The sequence below is a fragment of the Papaver somniferum genome, chromosome 4 (assembly GCF_003573695.1).
Source record: "Papaver somniferum cultivar HN1 chromosome 4, ASM357369v1, whole genome shotgun sequence".
Lineage (NCBI taxonomy): Eukaryota > Viridiplantae > Streptophyta > Magnoliopsida > Ranunculales > Papaveraceae > Papaver > Papaver somniferum.
In genome coordinates, this window is record NC_039361.1 from 73,672,030 (window position 1) to 73,689,218 (window position 17,189).

At 40.9% G+C, this 17,189-nt stretch overlaps 1 pseudogene; it reads right to left on the reverse strand.

The window, feature by feature from the left end:
• Positions 1-10,232: 10,232 nt before the first annotated feature.
• On the reverse strand, positions 10,233-10,332 carry LOC113276703 (annotated as a pseudogene).
• Positions 10,333-17,189: the final 6,857 nt, after the last annotated feature.

The window sequence follows — 17,189 nt, forward strand, 5'->3', positions numbered from 1 at the left end:
GTGAATAACAAAATCCATAGTCACAAAGGGTTTTCGTGAATAACAAAAGCCATATCCATAGCAAGAGATAATGAATAACAAAGGTATTTCAAAATTAGGGTTTCTGTGAGCTACAAAATTGATTTGTTTCACATAATTTTGTAAATCTCGATCTGTAAAAAACAATGGAGAAGGAATCGATTTGAGGGGAGGAGTCGGGAGATGGGTTTTTGTATGGTTATAAATCTCGATCTGTAAAACTCAGCCGCGGATTTGTATTCTTTGGGTAAAAACTAAGAAATCGATTTGAGGGGAGGACTGAGGAGTGGAGATGGGGTTTTGTTTCTGTTTGTTTGAGGAGAACAAAAGAGATAAGTAAAGGAAAAAAAAAGATAAGTAATGGAAATACAAGTTTCTAGTTTGCCTTTGGTAAACATAGAAATAACGAAAAAATGGGCAGGAGAAAAAATATAATGGAAGGGTTATTTTGTCTTTTCAATGTAAGGCGGGTAGGCGGATAGGGTAGGATAATTTCGAGCTTTACCTGTCACCCTACCCGTTTAACAGCGGGTAAGAAATCTCTAACCGTCACTCTACCCGCCAAATAGTGGGTAGGATATGATACGGTTAAAACAATGATGGGTAGGGTAGGATTGACGGGTATGGGTAGGGTATGTGCACCCCTAGATGTGATCCTCGAAAAACCCGTGCGCTGTGGTGTTTCTCCGAATTTTTCTAAGAATCCTAATAGGCCATGCACACTCGGTATTGATTTCGCTTCGTTATAGCTTAATTACAGCGGTATCGAACTATTATGGTCTTCCGTGTCATTTAAATATAAAGATATTCTTTAACCTTTAAAGTTAATCACATTTGATGAGCTTTGTAGTGAATAAAAACCAGTATAAGTAGCATACTACAACTAAACTGAGTTTTTGTTTCATAAATTTATTTTTTTGACATTTTTTTCGGTTATACTCCTCTCACACCCGATCGTAACCATCCATCATTCTCAGCGGTTCTACTTTCTTCGCGGTCGGATCCCAATGGATATTTTTTCAAAAAATTGAGAAATATGTGTATAAATACAAACTTATTTTTCTTATCGGATCATATTTATACAACTTGTTTTTTCCACTCAAATCTCTCAAGTTATCTTCTTAACTTTAAAAGTTTTTTTTTTCTTATTCATTTCTTTTCGTTTGTAGACAATAATGTCGCTATCTCAAACAGATAAATCAAAACCCAGAAAGAGATTCACTGTTGTGGAAGACAATCATATTGTTACTACAAATTTATGCTCTGGAGAATGAAGGGAAATTCCAGATAAGAATATGTTTTATGAAAAACATTTTAAAAAGTTTGTGGAAGATCGTGGCGGAAGTCCATATAAGCTTATTATAAAAAGTGTTCGTAGTATGTTTAGCATAATCAAGACACAAGTGGATAAATTTTATGATTGTGTTGCAAGAGTCAATGCAATTAATCTGGGGATGGATTCAAATAACCGGGTATGTTATGTGTTGGAAATAAGTGCTTGACTTGGCCACTTAAGCCTATTTCCTAGTGTTAGAGCACTGCTTGATCGAACTCGCAAGCGTTGCTATATCAAGCTTGTTTGTCAAGTTTAGGTGACCAAAACTAAAAATCTTGATTTCTAGTCCTTATATCTATGTCTCGGACTAGGATAGAATGTGAAGTTGAGCGTTAGACTTCACGACGTTCATCGATTGAAGACGAAGATCTACTGAGGAGAGCTTGGAGGAACTTCATCAACAAAAGGTATGTGAAGACTAAAACTTATCTATCAATCAAAAGTTTATTATATTATATCTCTTATTGAGGCTAAGTCGTATAGCTATATAGACTTTACATTATATACATTTGATATTTTGAGCTGAGTTTAACTCGCTTATATCTTTCTCGAAATATGTGTTAGAAAGCTTTTTGCTTTAACTACATTCATCATTATTCTTGACGAGTTTAGTTGGAAACTATTTATTTGTTGGAAACTAAACAATGAGTCAAAACATGATCATGTGAAAATCGCTTTGAAACATCTTACATGATTTGTGTGAGACAGTCATTTGATGTAGACTCGGAATGTTTCATATTGATCATTCGATCATTTGAAAAATTACTTCTAAGCTAATAATTTGTGTGAGACAGCTACTGTCTTCTTCTAAGGATGTTTCAATGATTGAATGAGAGTTTAGAACAATTAACCATTGTCTGAATATAACACATTATGCATACCAGTATGCAAACTGTTGTAGTGTGATTCAAGTCAGGGAACCAAGTATGTATACCAGTATGCGAAAGGTTTTAACTGTCAAAGTCCGGGAACCAAGTTTACATACCCGTCTGCGAACGGTTTCACCTGAGTTCGGTACGGAACGCCAGTATGCGTACCCGTTTGCGAACTGTCGTACATGACCAATGTCCGGAACTTAAGTTTATGCACCCGTTTACAAGCTAAGTTGGTTTAAGTTCTAAAATCAGTTAGTATGATTTTATACTAATGAACAAATACATATATAAATTAAGGAATGCAATCTTTACAAATCGTGGCTAAAATGTTCATGAACTGATTCTTTTGAATCAATCTGATTTTGCTTCAATTGTGTCTTATATACTTCTATGAGAATATAAACAATTGAACAACTCTATGAGTAACACAATTAGATTCATTTGATTATCATTTGATCAAGAAGTGTTAGATGAATGAGGTTAATAGAAAAGTGTTCATATGGATAACTTCGGTTAACTATTGTTGAGCCAACTCAATATACACGTTTAGGTACGGTTACCCATATCTAAGTGAAGGTATATTTCATTTGTGTGTAACAAGATAAGACTATCTAACAGTGGAGAGATATTGCTTTGGTTTTAAGCAAACTTAGCTTGAATCTTAAATCAGGATTTCATCTAACGGTGAATATTGATTGCTTTGTTTCAAAGATATCAAACCTTGATTTGAAGACTATATAAGGGAGAACTCTGGAAACTAGGAAACCTAATCCCCAAACCTCCTGTGTGATACTAGTTGCGTACTAGATTTGATTCTCCTTTAACCTAGGCTTATCCTAAAACCATTATAGGTTAACGACTTGAAGACTTCACTGGGATTCTGAAGCCAGACCCACCTATTTTCTCTGTAGTTGCGTGTTCTGATCTTACTTGTTCTATCGTATTGAGTACTATCTTCTATAAGATTGGCTCGTTTATCTCCGATAGGTAAGATATAAAATTTAATCACAAAGCTCTTTGTCTCATTCTTTGTGATTCCATAATAACTTGTTCTACTACCATATAGTTAAGTTATTGTGAGGTGATTGATATTTCTATGTTGTTCTTCGGGAATATAAGACCGGATTATCAATTTGTTCATGTTCTCCTTGATTTATCAAAAGATGGAACAAAAATTTCATAGGTATTTATGTGAGAGTCAAATTTATCTATCTGAATAGACTTTTCTGTGGGAGACAGATTTGTTTATCAAGTCTTCGACTTTGAGTCGTAGCAACTCTTAGTTGTGGATGAGATAAGCTAAGGGAATCAAGTGTGTAGAGTCTTGTCGGGATTCATAGGTGTAAGGAACGCGACTGTACCTTAATCGGTGTCAGACTTGGTTAGGGCTCAACGACATTCCAGTCTGAAGTTAACTTGTAGTAGGCTAGTGTCTGTAGCGACCTAATACAATGTGGTGTTCAAATATGGACTAGGTCCGGGGGTTATTCTGCATTTGCGGTTACCTCGTTAACAAAACTTCTAGTGTCTGTGTTATTTCTTTTCCGTATTATATTTTCTATATAATTGAAATATCACAGGTTGTGCATAGTTCAATCAATTGGTAAATCCAACCTTTGGTTGTTGACTGAAATTGATTGACACTTGAATATTGGTTTTTGATACCGTTAAAATTATTTCTAATATCAATTAGGCTCATAGATTTCTATCTGTTCGATTGCAGATTGTATTGAGAAATTGAGATATAAATCTTGGATGTTTTTCCTTTATTGAGTCTGACCGTCTAGTTGATTCTCTTGGAATTATATTGGAGTTAGTCCATACAGATTTCCGAACGAAATATTGGGTGTAGTTGTTAGACCGACGCTTTTTAAATTGGTAGCATAGCAGGCAAACATATTAAAGACCTTATAAGTCCGTGTTTGTAGAAATCTGACTTTATGGACAGAAGCGTTATCTCTAAAAACGTACCGCTAGTCTTCGATGGATTGAATTACTTACAGTGGAAAATTGTTATGTGTGCCTTTCTTCAAGCATGTGATTTCTGGGTTTATATCGTTAAGGGATATAATCCTTCAATGGTTACAGTAGACGGTGTAACTGTTGCAAAGGATATTGGTAGGTATGAGCCTGATGAGATTCTCGCTGCAAAGCAAAATTCTGACGGCTTAAATGCTATCATACAATGACACTACCCCAGATCTTCAGTACCATGTGACCATGTGCACTCGGTCTAAAGATGCTTGGGATATGTTAGAAACCGTATTTGAAGGGAATACCTCTGTAAAGGAAGCTAGGCTTCAAAGCCTAAATTCGGATTGGGAAAAACTTTGTATGGTTGATGAAGATTCATTTGATGAGTTTAATCACGAAGTGTCTGAAATTGTTAATGCATCTTTTTCATTGGTGTTGATGGTGGTTTTTAGCTTAGGTTTAAAATCGTAAAACCTTACATCTGACATGACGCCACTAGGACCACTAGCGCATTTATTGAATCATTCAACACGCCTACGTAAGAATTACCAGGGTACCTTTTTTTTTAAAAATATATATGTGTCATGTTCCACGGTAGAACCCTTAGTATTGACCGACATCACCTTCGTACACCAAACACTAAATTCTTACACCACTGTGCCAATGGAAAACCATGCCATCCACGTCTCCGCGCCAAGGCATACCAGCCGCACCACCGTGCCAATGGAAAACCATGCCAGCCACGTCTCCGCGCCAAGGAATGCCAACCATGCCAGCCGCATGTGCCAATGGCATGCCGTGCCAGCCACATCTCCGGGCCAAGGCATGCCAACCATGACAGACGCAACATCGTGCCAACGACAAACCACGCCAGCCACGTCTCCGCGCCAAAGCATGCCAACCATGCCATCTGCGCCGCCGTGCCAGCCACATCTCTGCGCCAAGTCATGCCAACCATGCCAGCCGCACCGCACCACCGTGCCAATGGCAAACCATGCCAGCCACGTCTCCGCGCCAAAGCATGCCAACCATGCCAGCCGTGCCACCGTGCCAATGGCAAGCCGTGCCAGCCACATCTCCGCGCCAAGGCATGTCAACCATGCCAGCCGCACCACCGTGCCAATGGAAAACCATGCCAGCCACGTCTCCGCGCCAAGGAATGCCAACCATGCCAGCCACGTCTCCGCGCCAAAGCATGCCAGCCGCGCCACCGTGCCAATGACAAACCATGCCAGCCACGTCTCCGCGCCAAGGCATGCCAACCATGCCAGTCGCACCACATGTGCCAATGGCATGCCGTGTCGGCCACACCTCCGCGCCAAGGCATGCAAGTCGCGCCACCGTGCCAATGGCAAACCATGCCAGCCACGATTCCATGCCAAAGCCATGACGGCCCCGCTACATACCTCTGGCTTCCAAAATGAAGGGTTGCAACAATCAACGACCACCCTTCCATCTGAGATGCAGATCTTAGCCGTCCAAGGTCGCCAGCCAACGCATGGTAACCTTTGGCCCAACGCCAAAACCCTAGTTTTGGCCACGCCTAAACCGCGCCAAGGCATGCCGACAATGCCACATGTGTTAATGGCATGCCGTTCCGGCCACCTTGCCGCGCCTAAACCATACCATGCCGACCTTCCATTTACGGCTGCCAAAACGAAGGCGTGCGACAATCAACGGCCACCCTTCCATCTTAGATGCAAATATTAGTCGTCCAAGGTCGCCAGTCAACGCATGGTAACCTTTGGCCCAACGCCAAAACCCTAGTTTTGGCCACGCCTAAACCGCACCAAGGCATGCCGACCATGCCACATGTTCCAATGGCATGCCGTTCCATCCACCTTGCCGCACCTAAACCATACCATGCCGGCCTTCCCTTTACGGCTGCCAAAATGAAGGCGTGCGACAATCAACGGTCACCCTTCCATCTTAGATGCAAATCTTAGCCGTCCAAGGTCACCAACCAACGCACGGTGACCTTTGGCCCAACGCCCACGCCTAAACCGCGTCAAGGCATGCCAACCATGCCACATGTGCCAATGGCATGCCATGCCAACCACCTTGCCGCACCTAAACCATACCATGCCGGCTTTCCCCTCACGGCTGCCAAAACGAAGGCGTGCGACAATCAATGACCACCCTTCCATCTTATATGCAAATCTTAACCGACCAAGGTCACCAACCAACGCATGGTAACCTTTGGCCCAACGCCAAAACCCTAGTTTTGGTCACGCCTAAACTGTGCCAAGGCATGCCGACCATGCGACATGTGCCAATGACATGCTGTGCCAGCCACCTTGCCGCGCCTAAACCATACCATGCCGGCCTTCCCCTCACGGCTGCCAAAACAAAGGCGTGCGACAATCAACGGCCATCCAATCCATATTAGATGCAAATCTTAACCGTCCAAGGTCACCAACCAACGCATGATAACTTTTGGCCCAACGCCAAAACCCTAGTTTTAGCCATGCCTAAACTGCGCAAAGGCATGCCGACTATGCCACATGTGCCAGTGGCATGCCGTGCCAGCCACCTTGCCGCGCCTAAACCGTGCCATGTCGGCCTTCCCCTCACGGCTGCCAAAACGAAGGCGTGCGACAATCAACGACCACCCTTCCATCTTAGATGCAAATCTTAGCCGTCCAAGGTCACCAACCAACGGATGGTAACCTTTGGCCCAACGCCAAAACCCTAGTTTTGGCCACGCCTAAACCGCGCCAAGGCATGCCGACCATGCCACATGTGCCAATGGCATGTCGTGCCAGTGATAAACACATTTTTGTGTCCGATTTGTCTCGATTCTATATATTGTTAGGGCTCTTTTTTGTACTTATTATGGTGTTTTATTTGTTTGTAGGTATTTTTGGCTAATAAACATTTTTGGAAAAAATTGGCTCGAAAAGTTGTTGGAAAGAACCTGGAGGACACTTGCTATTCGGACCCCCGGTTTGGATAAGGGGCACCCCCAGGACACCCCCAAGGCAGCTGCTATTCGCATCCCCACTCTGGATAGGGGAAAACCACCTTTCTTCCCAAACTCAAATTTCAAAATGGCGGGAAAGTAGGTGCAGTTTCTGGCAGATTTAGGGGTTGTGATTTGGACCAGTTTCAAAGAGATTCAAACGTTGATTCTCATGGGCTAAGCCTGTTTTGGCAATCCAATGTCGGTATAGGTGATGGAATGGGAGAACTTTGGCTGGATATTGAGCTTTAGTTAATCAGGTAAAGATATTTTTCTCGGGTTTATATCGATGATTTTCTGGGCAGATTTTGTTGGATTTTCTCGTCAAATTGACTTGGTTCGGGCCTGTTTAAGCCAAACAGAATTGGTAAGGCTTGTGGATTCGAAAACATAAGGAGATACTCGGGATTTGCTGGAATTGAAACAAGAGAATTTACGTGAGATAAAGGGATAATATCATCCCTGTTGGATTGAGTTTATATTTGGAAAGCGTTTTCGTGAGAAGGGACTCTCTATTAGGGACGCGTAGAAAAGATAAAGAGGGAAACAAATCCCGTGTTTGGAAAGAAAGGAAAAGCCGAGACTTTTGGTTGAAGAAAAAGATAGTGAAGATTTTCCTGGGATTTTATTGATCTGTTGTGTATATATAGGCTGTTGGGAGGTCGAGCAAGGATAATAGAGAGTTGGGGGGAAGTTTAGAGAAGAACAGAGAACGAAATCAAGAGTTGCAGGAAATTGTTTCTGCTGGTGCACAAGGAAGAACACGAAGAACAAAAGGCCATTGAAGACAGTCGTTTCTGGGGTCTTAAAATCATCGACAAAGCAACAGTATTTACAACAGTTTTCTGTAACAGTTCCATTGTAACAGCTGTTTTGTAACTCCGATACACTGTTGCAAACAGTCTGTGTTATTACTTTTCACTCTTTAATCATCTTTTGAGCAACAAACACATATTATGAAACCATGATTAATATGAGGAGCTAAACCCCATTGCTGAGGCGATAGAGGAAGCTATTTTTCCAACAAAAAGTGGTATATTCTATTTTATCTTTTTATTTGCAATAATTATATGATTATTTGCCTTGAACTATTATTGAATATGATTTTTATTTGAGTGATTGTGATCTATTTTGATGGAGTATGCTTAGTTTTAAGACTTTTGATGCTTCATACTTGGTATTTACAATTACTACTTTTGAAAATCTACTTGTTGCAATATTTTAGAATCAAATTAAACGAGAAAATTGCATAAATATAAGTATTTGTTTAATCACTTTGAACTTGGAAAATAGTGGAATCTTAGCCTCAGTGTTTCTTTTAATATTGATATCATCTTTGTTTGAGTTTGCTATAATTTTTATTGTGTTTTCTATTTTAGTTTTGAATTTAAGTCTAAAAAAATCCTTCACAAGTCTGAGAAACGACACTCTTTTTACCACTGTCTACAAATCACATCAATTTTTGGCGCCGCCGACGCGGACTTGTTTTTAGGGTTTTAGATTTATTTTATTTTATTTTATTATTTTTGTTCTTTTTTTATGTTTTTGGGTATTTATCTTGTGTCTACAGGTTCTGGATCATAAAGAAAATTGAGCCAAAGAGTTTGGTGATTTCATAAAGACTTGGAGCTAAAGATTAAAGCAAAAAGAACAGAAAAGAAGACAATTTTATTTTAGACAATTTTAGTTTAGGGTTTGTTTATTTTCTTTTAGAAAAAAAAAACTGTATTAGGGTTTATTATTTTTGTAATTTTTCTTTACTTTTTGGACTCTGGGAAATTATTTTTTTTGATTACCCTACGGAAGGGTACTTTAAATATAAACTGTTTGCAGAGAAGGAGGACAATTACGATATTGTCTCTGCACCTTGGGTTCGTACACTAGACATCGGAGTCAGTGGCCTGAGTCGACTACAACCGATTCATCCCCCGTCTGGAACGGGAGGTAAGATTCTAAACACTCGCGAATCCCCTGTCAGCGAGTTACTGGACTCCTTCATATGCATATATGTTGAGGACTGAATACGGACATTTATTTTTCTAGTAAAGGGCAAGGCCTGGCCATACAAGATAAGGGTTCGGATTTCATCACCGTTCTCTTCTTGCCCGCTTTAGGAACACGTAACCTACGCGAACTAAGCCTAAAATTTTGACTAGAACGGGACCGACAGGGTAACGAGCTTAACAGGAAAGTCATTCGAAAAATATTGGTTACTCTTTTAAGCATACTTCGAAGTTCTTGACGGTTTCTGTAAGTTGAATGCGTGACTGCGCCGCCTTGTAATACCGGTGAGGCCTTGGGTATCAAAGCTCCACCGAGCTTCCCTCGCCTCTATTCAACTTACTTTAACTCGGATTGATTCCAGAGGGGTTTGCTTAAATTGTAACGAATTCCCGTTCGAAGGATTAGAAGCTGGTCTAGAAACAATCTAAGTGGAGCCATCATGCTTTTTGTTTGCTAGAAATCAATAGGTTTGATTTGGTTGAGTCGGCCTTGATCTGTGTTTGCTTACCCTTCCAATTTAGAAAATTCTATTGTATGCCTGAACGTAAAAGAGACGCACTAGGTAGATTTGTTAAAGAGAAACCTAGTAGTTCGAAGCGTCTCGATTACCTTAATCTAGAGAGTCCGACTTTTGAAGAGTCTGTTTTTTGAACGTCCTTTGACTGAGGAGAGAATCCTGTTGCTCCGATAGCGCCAGAAATGGCAACTTTGAAAGCTTTGTTGAATCCAACTAGGACTACTCGTCCCTCATGTATCAGGTTAGCTGAGACGGAAGCAACTTATGAACTTAAACCTGGGACCTTACAGCTGCTCCCAATCTTTTTAGGGAAAGAAAATGAAAACCCCTATTTCCATGTTAGGGACTTTGAGGAAATTTGTAGTACCCTCAGGATTAGAAACCTAGATGATGATGCTTTGAAACTTAGGTTATTCCCCTTTTCCCTGAAAGATAAAGCTAAATCGTGGCTATATAGTTTGGCTTCCGGGTCAATCGAAACGTATGAACAACTTACATCTGCCTTTTTGAACAAGTTTTTCCCTAGGCACAAAACATCGTCTATTAGGACGCAAATCTGCACGTTTTCTCAACAGGAGGGAGAAACTTTGTATAGGTATTTGGAAAGGTTCAATGATTTATTAGCCCAATGTCCTCATCATGGTTTAGAGAAGGTTAGGTTAGTTCAGATCCTTTATGAGGGTTTAGATTATCCCACCACAACCACAGTAGAATCTATGTGTACTGGTGGATTTGAGAACCAAACAGTTGATGACGCGATGACATATTTGCATGAAGTCGCCGAAAAGACCCAACAATGGGAAAGTAGTAGGGGACCCCAGAAAACAATTCTTTAGCAGAGGAAACGTTAATAGGGTAGAAGGAGGCTATGAATCAGATGCCAAAATTGCTGCTATAGCGAAAAGGTTAGAAGCTTTAGAAGTGGGTAACACTAGTGGTAGATTGGAGCCTTTTGGGAAGGCCAGAATAATGAAGAGCAAGCCAATGCTCTATATAATAACACTAGGTTTGATAATCGTCAGAAGTTTGACCCATATTCAGAAACCTATAATCCTGGTTGGAGGAACCATCCGAACTTTTCATGGTCTAAGGGCCAGAGTCAGGGTCAGTCTAATAATTCTAATGCTCCCCCAGGTTTTGGCTACACTAGGAATACATCAGGCCCAGAAAATAAAACGACTAGCTTAGAGGAATCTATTAAGATGTTAGCAAAAACTCAGGAAATGTTAGCACAGAGCCATGTTAGTTTTCAACAGGAAACCAAGCAGAATTTTCAAACTAATGCTCAGAGCCTTGCTAAGTTAGAACTTCAAGTCGGCCAAATAGCTAAGACCTTAAGTGAGAGAGATAATGGTAGGTTCCCTAGTCAGACTAATCCCAATCCTAGAGGAGTTCATGAAGTAGGTACAAAACCATCGAATCAATTGAATGCTATTAGAACCCTTAGGAGTGGTAGAATAGTAGACAATCAGGTAACCATGCCCGATAGTGAACATTGTAGTTCACCCCTCAGGACCACTAGCTAAGGAAACTGATAAAATTTCTGATGATGCCAACTCAGTTCCTGAGAGGTCTGATTCTGTGCCTAGAGCCCCATTTCCTCAGCTATTAGTACCAACAAAGAAGGAATCGAACTTTAATGACATATTGGAGGTTTTTAAGCAAGTTACCATAAACCTTCCTTTATTAGATGCAATTAGGCAAATTCCTGCTTATGCCAAGTTCCTTAAGGATATGTGTACGCGAAAGCGAAAACTTAGCGTCCATAAGAAAGCCTTTTTAGCTAGTCACGTAAGTTCAATTATTCAAACACACAACTCCAAAGTACAAAGACCCAGGTTCCCCTACCATTGCTTGTACAATAGGTAAACCCGGGTAAAAAATTACTTGACTTAGGAGCCAGTGTGAACCTACTTCCGTACCATGTGTACTTACAGCTAGGACTTGGTGAAATGAAACCTACTCAGATAACACTGCAGTTAGCTGATAGGTCTGTTAAAATCCTCGAGGTGTTATTGAGGATGTCCTTATTGAGGTCGACAAGTTTATCTATCCAGTGGATTTCGTGGTCCTAGATACCAACCTGTCCCTGACCCAGAGAACCAGATACCTGTGATTTTAGGTCGCCCATTTTTAGCTACGTCTAATGCGATCATTAACTGTCGAAATGGTGTGATGAATTTATCTTTTGGTAATATGACTATGGAGATGAACATTTTTAATGTCAGTAAGCTACCTATGAGCTAGATGACACATGTGTTGAAGAGGTGAACATGATAGAAGCCTTAGTTCAGGAGTCATTACCAAACATTTTGTTGAAGACCCATTAGAAAGTTGTCTATCCCATTTTGGTTTAGATTTTGACGACGATAGCACTATTGAACAGTGAATGCTCTATTAGATTCTACCCCTGTGTTAGACACTGATAGATGGAAAGCTAGGTTCGAACCGTTACCAGTTTCTGAGACTACCCTAATTCCTTCTTTAGAAGAGCCCCCAAAGTTGGACCTTAAACCACTACCCGATACTCTAAAGTATGTGTTTTTAGGCCCATCTGAGACTTTACCTGTGATTGTAGCTTCCGATTTGGATAGTGATCAGGAAAGTAGGCTAGTAAAAGTACTTCAAGACAATAAGGAAGCTTTAGGGTGGACTATAGCAGACATTAAGGGTATAAGTCCTACTGTGTGTATGCATCAGACTCATTTAGAGGAAGACTCCAAACCTTCTAGGGAGATGAAACGTCGACTGAACCCTAACATGAAAGAGGTAGTTCGAAAAGAGGTGCTTAAGTTGTTAGATGCGGGTATTATTTACCCAATTTCAGACAGCAAGTGGGTCATCCATGTTCAGTTTGTCCCCAAGAAATCAGGTATCACTGTAGTCCAGAATGATAATAATGAATTAATCCCAACCCGAGTGACCACGGGATGGCGTGTGTGTATTGACTATAGGAAACTGAACAAGGTCACAAGGGAGGATCACTTTCCCCTTCTTTTTATCGACCAAATGCTAGAGCGATTAGCTGGACATAGTCACTATTGCTTCTTAGATGGCTACTCCGGTTATAATCAGATCGTTATTTCCCCAGAAGACCAAGAGAAAACCACTTTTACCTGTCCCTTTGGTACCTTTGCGTATAGACGCATGCCTTTCGGGATTTGTAATGTCCCTGCGACTTTTCAGCGTTGTATGATGAGCATATTTTATGATATGGTAGAACGGTTTTTAGAGGTCTTTATGGATGATTTTTCAGTGTTTGGTTCATCTTTTGATGAGTGCTTGCATCATTTGACATTAGTGTTGACTAGGTGTAAGGAAAATAATTTAGTGCTTAATTGGGAAAAATGCCATTTCATGGTTAAATCAGGAATTGTGTTAGGGCACATCGTCTCTTCAAAGGGTATAGAGGTAGACAAAGCCAAAGTTGACCTTATTAAGACTTTACAGGTCCCAAAACCGTAAAAGATATTAGGTCGTTCCTAGGGCATGCAGGTTTTTACCGTCGATTCATTAAGGATTTTAGCTTGATTTCTAGACCTCTTTGCAATTTGCTTGCTAAAGATGTTAAGTTTATCTTTGATGATGCTTGTTTAGAGGCTTTTGAGAAGCTTAAAACTTTACTCACTACTGCCCCGATAGTCTAGGCACCTAACTGGAACCTACCCTTTGAAATTATGTGTGATGCTTCAGATTATGCTATAGGCGTTGTGCTAGGTCAGCGAGAAAACAAATTACTCCATGTGATTTACTATGCTAGAAAAACTCTGAATGATGCCCAGATGAACTATATAACTACCGAGAAGGAATTTCTAGCCATCGTGTTTGCCTTGGATAAGTTTAGATCATATTTATTAGGTTCTAAGATCGTAATCTATACTGATCATGCTGCTTTGAAATACCTTTTGTTCTAAGAAAGATACCAAACCTAGATTGATTAGATGGATCCTTTTGTTACAAGAATTTTGTCCAGACATTAGAGACAAAAAGGGTGCAGATAATGTAGTAGCAGACCACTTGTCTAGGCTAGTTGTTAGTTCCCCTAATAATTACCTTCCTATAAGGGATAGTTTTCCTGATGAATAATTGTTCTCTGTTTCCCAATCATCTTGGAATGCAAATATAGTGAATTATCTTATTACTTGTCGAATGCCTCAACATTGGGGTAAGCAAGATCGTTCTAGGTTTTTTGCCGAGGTAAAGCATTTATTTTGGGACGATCCTTATCTGTTTAAGTATTACCAGGACCAGATTATTAGGAGATGTGTATCTGAGAGTGACCAGTCTATTATTATCTCCTTTTGTCATGAACATGCATGTGGGGGTCATTTTAGTGCTAAGAAGACTGCTGCTAAGATTTTGCAGTGTGGATTTTACTGGCCTTCGTTGTTTAAAGATTCCCATAGTCATTGTGTTTCTTGTGAGCGTTGCCAGAAGTTAGGAACCATTTCCCGTAGAAATATGATGCCTTTGAACCCTATTTTAGTGATTGAGGTCTTTGATGTGTGGGGCATTGATTTTATGGGTCTATTTCCTATTTCGTTTGGTTATCTTTACATACTTGTCGCTGTACATTATGTGTCTAAGTGGGTTGAGGCGGTTCCGTGTAAAACGAATGACCACAGGGTCGTAGTCCAGTTTTTGAAAGAGAATATACTTACACGTTTTGGTACGCCGCGAGCTATAATTAGTGATGTAGGTTCACACTTTTGTAATAGACCGTTTGCTCTTTTAATGAAACAATACGGTATTACCCATAAAGTAGCAACCCCATATCACCCTCAGACTAGTGGTCAGGTAGAGGTTTCCAATAGGGAAATTAAACGTATTCTAAAGAAAACAATTAATCCAAATAGGAAAGACTGGTCGTCGAGGCTTACTGATGCCTTATGGGCTTACCGTACTGCGTTTAAGACACCCATTGGAATGTCACCTTATCGTTTAGTGTTTGGAAAGGCATGTCACCTTCCTGTTGAGTTAGAGCATCGAGCCTATTGGGCTATTAAGAACTTAAACTTTTCACTTGACAAGGCAGGAGCTCAAAGAAAGCTCCATCTCAATGATTTGGACGAGATTCGTAGAGATGCATATGATAGTGCTAAGGAGTATAAGAATAAAATGAAACTTTACATGATAGGAATATTTTACGAAATTCATTTTCTTCAGGTCAAAAAGTTCTTCTGTATGACACTCGTTTGCATCTATTCCCCGGGAAGTTGCGCTCTCGGTGGACCGGTCCTTTTGTGGTCCGTACTGTTTTTCCTCATGGCGCTGTTGAGATTGAGACACCAGATGGTAGTAGTTCTTCGAAGGTTAACGGTCAACGATTGAAGCCCTTTTTAGAGCCTTTTCCTACAGGTGTTGTTGAGGAGGTCCCTCTGGAGGACCCTGTTTACCTTCACGGCTCCCAAAACGAAGGCTTGCAACAATCGACGACCACATTTACATCTAAGACGCAGATCTTAGTCGTCCAAGGTTACCAGCTAACGCAGGGCAACCTTTTGGCTCGACGCCAATCCCTAGTTTTGGTCGCGCCCAAACAATGCCAAAACCCTAGCTTTTGGCAACGCCTAAACTAGGCCATATTAAATCCATGTCGTCCATGCTTTCATGCCACTGGCTACCAAACGAAGGGTTGCAATAATCAACGGCTACCCTTCCTCTCAAGATGCAAAATCTCGACCGTCGAAGGTCACCACCGAGCCGGCAAGTCTCCCAAGCTCAACTTGCCAAACAACAGTAACATGCTACATGTTTTCCACGAAAACACTCGAGACATCAACACATGTCACAAACTGGGGGATGCTCATTGGGTATTGGTTTGGCGGTTTACAGCGTGCGGTGTACACTACGCCTGTTACAAGACAGTGTCATAAGGATGAGGCGGTTAGTAAATTCAGGGAGTAATGGTAAAACTATTTCTTTTATGGAACATCAATTCCAGGCGTTACCAGTTACCACCTCCTCCCATTTACTCATCTGTTTTCCATTGCTTACGAGACCAGAGTACGTTTCACTTCGACTTGTATAAATAGGTCTTACCTATTTCCACCGAACAATAAGTTCTGGTCAGGAGCATACAACACTCAGAAAATGTTTGCTAGATTTCCCATCTGTTAGCTTCCCACTTTCTGATGCAAGTCACAAAACAACTACTCTTCTAGGATCAACTATTCTGGTATCAACACTCTCTTTGCTTCCCTCCCCAAAACCAACCCTTCTCCTCCTCTTTGTGACCGAAGCAAGTCTGGAACGACCATTTCTTGGTTTAGGCTGGATTACACAGATTGATCTCTTGAATCTAAAGTACTCCCTTGCAGTACATTGTTTAGGGTTTAGACTCGTTTCTCACCCACACACCCGAAATTACCGAAATCAGCAGAAACCGTTTTCACCCTCAAACAATTGGGTAGGACTATTCCTGAAAAGGACATTGTGATGAAAATTCTCAGATCGTTACCAGCTAATTACGATTCTAAGAAACATGTCATCGTTGAAGTAAATAACCTTGAAACACTTTCCAGAAACTCACTCATTGGAAGTTAAGAGTTCTTGATCATGATCAGAATACAGCCAGAACATCCGCGTTCAATGATGTGACCAACACAAGTAATTCTCCTAACTTTTCTTGGGATGATGGATGTTGTCCAAATCATATTGATCCTGACAGGTCATTGATTTTACAAAAGATCAAGGATATTGTGAGAAGAAGCAAAATATCTGAGGAACATCTCTCCCTCTCTGATGCTTCAGATGATAAAATACAAGAAAAATCAATTCAGTTAGTCAATCCGCATACTTCCGAAGTTTGCAAAGAAATTTCAGCTTTCACAACAGAAACTTCTACTAACTCAAATTCTGATTTAGAATGCGAGTCTAACACTGAGATTTTTGAATTCTTGGATAAAAAAATGAAGAAATTCACCAAGAAAATCTTCAACTAAAAATAAGGTTAGAGAAACTTGAATCACCACTTCAGGTGAAAATTCTTGAGATTGACTGTTGTTGATGGTGGTTTTTAACTTAGGGTTAAAATCATAAAACCTTACATCTGACATGACGTCACAACGACCACTAGCGCATTTATTGAATCAATTAACATGCCTACGTAAGAATTACCAGGGTACCTTTTTTTTTCTTATATACATGTATCATGTTCCACGGCAGAACCCTTAGTATTGACCGACATCATCTTCGTACATACCAAACCCTAATTCTCACGCCACCGTGCCAACGACAAACCATACTAGCCATGTCTCCGCGCCAAAGCATGCCGACCATGCCAGCCGCACCACCGTGCCAATGAAAAACCATGTCAGCCACGTCTCTGCGCCAAGGCATGCCGACCATGCCAGCCATGTCTCCGCGCCAATGCATGCTGACCATGCCATCCGCACCACCGTTCCAACAACAAACCATGCCATCCACGTCTCCGTGCCAAGGCATGCCAACCATGCCAGCCTCACCACCGTTCCAATGGAAAACCATGCCAGCCACGTCTCC